Source organism: Ictidomys tridecemlineatus, chromosome 12, assembly GCF_052094955.1.
Source record: "Ictidomys tridecemlineatus isolate mIctTri1 chromosome 12, mIctTri1.hap1, whole genome shotgun sequence".
In the NCBI taxonomy this organism is placed as follows: domain Eukaryota; kingdom Metazoa; phylum Chordata; class Mammalia; order Rodentia; family Sciuridae; genus Ictidomys; species Ictidomys tridecemlineatus.
In genome coordinates, this window is record NC_135488.1 from 99,618,000 (window position 1) to 99,626,275 (window position 8,276).

The following is an 8,276-nucleotide window of genomic DNA, read 5'->3' on the forward strand; positions in this document are numbered from 1 at the left end:
CGCCTTGCTGGGCGGGGCGAGGTGCAGGGTAAAGAGCACAGGGCTTGGAGTACGAACGCCAGGCTCTGCAATTTACGAGCTGTGAGATCTTGGGCGAGTCCCTCAACCTCTCTGGGTCTCAGTTTCCTCCTGTATAATGAAGGGTTTAGGACAGATGACCTTCTAAGGCCCTTGTCTGCTCCGGAGCACCAATCCTACGGAGATGATGTGGTGCGACCAGAAGCGCAGTACCTGGACTTCTGGTCCAGGGTCTGCCTTAGCCTTATTTTACCCAATTCTTAAGTAGTGCTGTCTCTATCCTAAAGGGTCCTTATGAGGACCAAACGAGGAGATGTGTGGATGGGGTCCATCGCGGATTGTTAAACACGGTGTGTTCTAGTCCTCAGTTTCCTTATCTGTGAAGTGGGGGCGTTACTAGGAAAGAAAAACAGAGCCGGGAACTCGAAGCTTTCCCGGGGCTCTATATAAAGCGCTGGCGTTTCCGGGACGGCTGGCGGCATCTGGCCGCCCCAAGGGCCCCAAGATACGGTAATCCCAAACAATACTCGGGGTCATTGTTTACAGCTATTAAACACATTCTGTCCTGAGCTCCATCCCCAAGGACGTGTGCGCGAGGCGAGGCCGGCCAGACTCCTCGCACCTCCGCGGTTGCCCGCCCCTCACAGTCTGCAACTCCGCCGGCCCAGATGAGGGGTGTGGGGTAGGCAGACACGCACACAGGCCGTGGGTGCTTGCCCCCCCCCTTCTTCCCTGCGTCGAGGCCTGCCGGGGTGTTTACGCGCCTCTCCCAGCAGGACTGAGTAAATGCAGTCCTTTGACGCAAAACGGATCAGCCCTTCCCCAGCGGCAGCAGCAAAACCCAGAAAACTGGGGGTGGGGACGGAGGCAGGGCGCATAAGAAGAAATCGTGACACTTTCCCATTCTCTTCTTAGTCCCCTCCCAGCCCCAAGCAGGGCCTCGGCTGCCCTAGGAAGGTCTTGGGGGCTGCAAAGGGAGGTGCGATCGGGGCGCGCAGGGCCCTCCCGGGAGCAACCGCGTGTCGCAGAGGCGCTATCAGACGCACTTTTGGTTTTTCTTTGAGCAGCAGCGGCTGCCTGACCCTCCCCCATCCTACACTCTGAAATCCGGGTGCTTCTGGGTCTCTCCCACACAGTCCTTCCAGTAATGCAGGGGAAAAGGAGGAGGGGGAAGGGGAACAGGAGCTTCCTCCACGGCCTCAGCCGTCCCGGGCGCGCCCAGCCACTGGCAGGCGCCGCCGGGAGCGCGCCTGCGGGCGAGCTCACCCTCGCGCCCTCGCCCGCCCCCGCCCTGCCCGCTCCCCCAGTCCTTTTCCTTTCTTGTGGGTTCCCGTAAAGCCCAGCAGCCCCCAGACGTCTGCAGAGCATCACGGAATCTGTGCTGATGCAAGTCGCTAGCCTCCCTTTGGTGCGCCCCGGCCTGTCTCTGACTGCTTTGATCCCGGCCTTGTCCAACTGCAGAATCTGTGCTCCTCTCTGCTCGCCGGAGGCCTGCGTTCGCAACCTGCCCTCACCTTTCAGTCCCTTCAGCTCCAGACAAAGCCGGGAGCTGCGTGCGCCCTAGTGCTGCCGCAGGACTGGCCTCCCCTGGCAGCTGGTACCTGGGTGAAAACTGCCTGCCCAACGGAGAACACAGCCTCAAGCCAGTTCAGTGCCTCACTTCTTGGGAAATCCTACAGGGGTCGCCCAGTTAGGAAGGGTCCTCTGGCTCCCCGGAGCAACAGATGCTATGAAGAATTGAGGGGAAACTTTTACTGAGCGCTTTACCAGTCAGGCGAGGTGCTGAAAACTGGGGCTGTCTCAAGTCACCCTCACAACATTTGAGGCCGGTTGTACTCCCCGAGTTGCAGTGGGATTAAGTAACTTGTCCAGGGCAATTGGTTAGTGGGTAGTGACCAATGGGAGTGCAGCTGGGATTCTCTGCCACTGGGCTCCCTCTTTTCTTTCTTTCCTTTTTTTTTTTTTTCTTCCTCCTTTGGTACAGGGGATTGGACCAGAAGCACCTAATCACGAGCCACATTCCCATTTTTACATTTTATTTAGAGACAGGGTCTCACAGAGGTGCTTAGGGCCTCCATATATTGCTGGGGCTGGCTTTGAACTTGCAATCCTCCTGCCTCAGCCTCCTGAGCCGCTGAAATTACAGGTGTGCACTATCTCACCTGCAGGGCACCAGGCTCTTTGTTTTACTCAGGTTGTGGTGTTACCTGTCTTCTACTGGGACATCTTTTTCTCTTACTGGTCTCAAAAACATAGACAGTCACATGGCTTTAATTTAGAAAATCTTCTTAAAACTACTGAATAAATAAACAGCTCCAGCTCATCACTCTGCTCTGAGAAGGGGTTGTGTCAAATGAGGGAGGGGAGGAGGTAAACTTCGGTTGTCTTCTCATTGCATTTCTAGGACCTTCCTTCCTCCTTTTCCAGTTTCTTTGACCATTTAGCCCAGCATTTGGCTCCTGAGAGGTGACTTAGTATTCAGAGTGACTGCGCCCTCTGGGCTACACTGGCCCACACATTTGAGCACCGGACACTTGTGAAGTCCTTCCCTATGTGTGGCCTCACTTGTTCCTTCACACAACATCCCTGCCAGGGATAAGGACAGCAGTCAGGTTGACTCTGGTTAGCCAGAGAACAGAGTGACCGAGCAGCCTACTCAAGATTGCCCAGCCTGTGGGCGTCTAAACCTGAACACAAAGCCATCTCCCCTGATTTTAAACCCAGTGCTCTGCCAACCTTAAAAGGTTAGGAGCAAATTCTACTGCTTAATAATAAACTGCCCCCTATCCATCATGCCTGAACAAATTTGCCATTATTTCTTTAAAGTAAATCATAGATTTTGATGATGTTTTATTTCTGAAAGCCAGATGCATCTTGTAATTGATAACTGCTATGACAGTGTTCCTATTTGTCCAGAGACCTGTGTATCAGGGAGAGAATCATCAAAAAGCAGGTTTCAGTCCAAGTGCATCCTCAGTGGTGAATCTCCTTGGACAGAGTTGGAGAACAAGGGAAGTTGAAGCATCTGGAGTCTAGTAGCAGGTGGAAACTGACCATCCAAGGGGAAGAAATGGTGTTACCAAGCCTAGTGAGCACAGGGGCCATGAAAAAGGACCACCACCCAGCAGAGAGAAGCATTTGATGCCTGAAATAGAGCACTGAAGGTGGGGGTGGGTACCAGACCCATCTCTCCCACCTCCTTCCCCATCTCTGTCTGAAAGGCAGAGGACCTGATCATTGCAGTCCAGGGAGGTTGGCCTTCCAGGGCACAGAGAAGGGCAAAGAAGGTTGGTGGAAGTGGGTGGGTTTTGCAGGATGTGGGGAGGGGCATTCAACAAACTAAACAAATGGGAGAAACCTACATAGATACTATTAAACACTCAGGGTCTCTTACCATGAATAGGATTTCAGAATGAGGGAAATCACTGAGTGCCACGCATCACCCAGAGTGGCGGTGAACATCAGAATAGCCTGTGTAGCTTCTTTAGCCAAACTTCCTGCCACCCCTAAACTTCACTGAGCCACCAACCTTGAAGAAGTGTTGCATCTCAGGTGGGGGACCAAGGAAACACTAGGTAATAACCACTGATCTAGAGGGGGCTGCATGAGTGAGCAAGGGTGACTTTCCCTCCAGTGGCTTTATACCACCTTCTTAAGTCCCAGGGGGATCCGGGCAGCTTTAGCCTCCTGAGAGGTAGCACACAGAATTCTCCCAATATGAATCCCATTTCATGTATGGGATATATACTAAGATGAACAGGTGATAAAGAAGTCCTGAAGCTGTTGCTCTACAGGCAATCATAATAATCATATTTTAAAGGAACATTCTCTGTGTTGGTGGGGGTTACCCATGCCTATATGCATGTATAAAATCATCAACAAAACCCTGGACATTATGGTATTTTATTGACCTTGATGAATTATGGTGCCCTCAATTTTTAAAATACCAAGCAAACAACAGTCTTTTTGTTGCTGGGGACCACATTTAGAATTGTAGCCATGCACTTCATAAATAATGTCCCAGTCGCCCACAACCACCTCAGCCATCTTAGTTTGTGTAAGCTTACTCTAGGATGTTCGCACAATGACAAAACTGCCTAGCAACACATTTCTCAGAATGTATACGAGATCTTTCCTTAAGTGATATGTGACTGCGTGTTGAAGTTCTTGAAAGACTTCAGAAACCTATGCAAATTAGGCATTTCTGGCCACCTCCACCAGCAGGGGCCCTGAAGACTGAGTAATCAGCTGTCCTAGAAGGCAGAAGAGGGTCCTTCTCAGCAACTTTTTTTTCTTTATTGTTCTTTTAAAGCCAGATACATTCCAGAGATAAAGTAACCAGTGCTGCTATTCACAGAAATCTTTGTGAGTCAGAACAGAAGTCACCCCTGGAAGGAATGTTTGTTGGGAGAAAAACAGGCCAACTTCCCTACTTGTTCTGTTCTCAGATCTGCAGGAGGTGAGGGGGCCCAGGGTTTGAGGGTGACCTGGAAAACAGAGCCCAAGCACAGCCCCTGGCTCTGTCTGCTCATGTGATCTGGACTGAACCCCTTCACATCTCCAGCCCTCTGCTTCCCCATCTGCACCACAAGCCAGAATTCACTCAAGGCAAGGGAGGGATGAAAGTCCCTTAGAGGGTGAAGCTTTCTCTTCTACTTATCCATCTGGATGAGTCTCCGGGCAAGTGTCTCCAAAGCCCACTTGGAAATCCCACTCTTCAGCCCTCTATTCTGAGGACCTGGGGAAATAAGGGGGAGCATGCTATCAGGCCCCCACCTGAGCTTTCCCTGGTGAACAGGAGGCTCAGACAGGCTCTGTTCATTTCTGATGGGTTTGTTCTCGTTCCTGGAACCAGTCTTTCCTAGACCTGAGCCCTTCCTAATGCCGTCTGCTTACTTCCTACCTTTGCCTGTCATGATCCTACAGATTGCTGAGGCCAAGATCACTGCTATTATCTTCACAAGGAGCCCTGGGACAAGCTACCGAGTCTCTTTCTCCTAACACTCCTCTGAGCTCCTTTTATTCCTCTGGATTCATGACTTACCTGAACCTCAGTTTCTTTACCTGAAACTTGGGGCAATAATGTGGGCCCAAACCCATCAGAAATGATTTCTGGTGGTTTCTCAGCCACCAGTCAATCTGGACCCAGGGGTTTGTTCAGTGTTTACTGGGGAAGGTGGGAGTCTGGGTGGGCCCTGCCCTCAGGCAGCTTACAGTCTAGCTGAGAATAATACAGAGTAGCACACAAAATAGTGGGGCCATAAGGCAGTAACAATGGGGACACCTATAAAAACCTTTTACAGGGCTTACCTTGTACCAGATGTTATTTTAATTGGGTCATACATATTAACTCAGTTAATATTTGCAACAACCTTATGAGGTAGTAACAATTATCATCCTCATTCCACAATAAAGAAAACTAGTCAAGACAGGCAAACTTGCTCAAGTTTCCAGAGCTAAAAAGCAACTCAGCTGGGATTTCAGTGCCAGCATTCTGGCCCCTAAGTCTTGGTACAGACCAGGTTACTGAACTCTCACATTAGCATGACATTGAAAAATTACATAGAAACCATCTCTACGTATTCAGAAAGGTCACCCAAGCAGGATTTCATCTTATTTCTCAACAGCCTGGACAGCAGTCAGGGCCCACATTATTGCCCCAAGTTTCAAATAAAGAAACTGAGGTTCAGGTAAGTCATGGGTCCACAGTTGCATAAAAGGGGAATAAAAGGGGCTCAGAGGAGTGTTAGGAGAAAGAGACCCGGTTGCTTGTCCCAGGGCTCCTTGTGAAGATAATAGCAGTGAACTTGGCCTCAGCAATCTGTAGGATCATGACAGGCAAAGGTAGGAAGGTGAGCAGACTTAAGAAGGGCTCAGGTCTAGGAGAGACTGGTTCCAGGAACAAGAACAAATTGAAGGTATTGACTAAGATTAGAAGAATCGTCAGAAATCTAGTCTGGGGTCCAGGTGGGGAGAGAACGGTCCTGAGGTAACTCCAAATATTTGATGATGTTCCTTGTAGAAAAAGAACTGAGCCTATTTGGAATGACCCCAGAGGTCAAGGTTAGGACCGAGAAGGGTGCTGGTGTTGAGGGAGGTAGAGTTGACCTCAAATTAAGGAAGATGGCTCTACCTGAAAGTGTCACTGAAAGTTTGGGGCAGATGTTCAAAAAGAGATGGAGCTTGTGAAGGGAATTCAGAAATCAAATGGGGGGAGTAGGGAGCTGCAGTGGCACACAGCTATAATCACCATGGCTCAGGAGGCTGAGGCAGAAAGATTGGAAGTTCAAAGCCAGCCTCGGCGACTTGGCAAGGCCCTGAGCAACTCTGTGAGACCCTGTCTCTAAATAAAATATAAAAAAGCGCTGGGAATGTGGCTCAGTGGTTAAGCACCCCTGGGTTCAATCCCTAGTACCAAAAAGAAAGACAGACAGAAACCCAATGGGGGTTGGAATCAGCTGACCCTGAACATTCTGTGAGTGTCCTGCAGACTTGGGAATCTACCATGGAAGAGTCAGAAGGTTTGGACTGAATGCCAAAGGCAAGGCTAATACGTGCCATCTTGAGGACAGAGGAAGGAAGGTAGGAGTGACAATGTGGGTGCAGAGCTTCACCTGCACCTGTGAATTTCCTTTATAAATACACAATTTGGGAATGTATATTTAATATGTACTAGATATAGATGATGCCCAGAATTGTTTTTAATTTGTTCAGTGGGATGACATTAGTTGTGTTACACAAAATAATATCCATATCATTTAGAGATGCATATTGAAGAGACATAGGATGAAATGACATAATGTTTGGGTGTTTTTTATTGTCTGGGTAGGTTAGAATCTTGTGCATTCAAAGTACTGAACTATAACCCTGTGTTTGGGTTTTTGATTTAAAATATTTCAGCTGGGCACAGTTGCACATGCCTGAAATCCTAGCAGTTTCAGAGGCTGAAACAGGAGGATCACATGTTCAAGGCCAGCCTGTGTCACTTACTCAGACGCTGACTCAAAACAAAAACTAAAAAGAGCTGGGATGTAGCTCAGTGGTAGAGAGCCCCTGGGATCAATCCCAAGTATCATCAACTTTTTTTTTTAATAATAAATAAATAAATAAATATTTCAGCAAAATTGGGACATGACAAATTATATATAAGTGCATATATATATTCCTACACATATGTATATGACTGAGGTCATACATGTATATTATATATGTATGTGTATATACTACATACATCTCCATAGCTGGTTAGCAAATAGAAAGTTGAACAAAAGGACCGAGACACGTTATAATACATATTGCTCCATTATGTGAATTTTGTTTTAAAAGCAAAATGAATCTATGATGTCAGAACATGGTTGACCTTATAAAGTTAGGATTGGGTGGAGACAGAAGAGCCAGAGGGCCTCTGTGCTGACCTAGTTCCATTTCTGGACTGGACGAGGCTTGCACAGGTGTGCACACCTGTGAAAACTCACCAAGCTGTGCACACGATAGGTATGCTTTATGCTTCAGTACATTTACCCCCAGAGCCACCCTCTACCTGCACACACACACACACTGTGAAGCCAACGGGACTCCTCCACCAATTCTTGAGAAGAGGGGAGAAGACATGACCTGGGCTAGGCTTTGAGCACATTTTCCAAACAATTTTGAATATTGCCCTCCAGGGGGAGGTGTTTTTTGTTTTTTTTTTTTTCTTTTCTTTCATGTCCTAAGGGACAGATATAATGATGAAAATCGAGCTTCAAGCTCGTCATCCAGGTGTCAGGGTAGAGAAGGAAGGAAATGGCAATAGCCCGCAGGGGAGACTGGGAGATAGTGGCTGCTGCCACTGTCCCAGAGGGAAGGAGGGAAGAGCTTGGAGGGGAAGGGGAAGCCAGGTGAGGGGAAGGCCAGTGCACTTCAGAGGAAGGGTCCAAGACCCATGCCCCACTCCATCTGTCTGGGGTCTGCTCAGAAGGACAGGGCAGACTTTCACAGACTTGGCCAGGCACCCCAAGTCCAGCACACACACAGTAGGACTGGCACTGCCCATGCTGGCAGCCCAGGGGTTAGTTGCTGTGGGGCACCCCCACGCCTTCTCAGATGCACAGGGCCTGGGGAGCAGGAGCTCAGATATCTGCACCAATGAGCACAGCATGCAATTTCCTGTCCAGACACGTGAGCACTTGAGAGGGGAGGGGATTTCCTGGAAGGAAGGAAGTGAAGAAGGAAGGAAGGATAGAAGGGAGTCCTTTGGTTTTCTTCTGACACAGCTG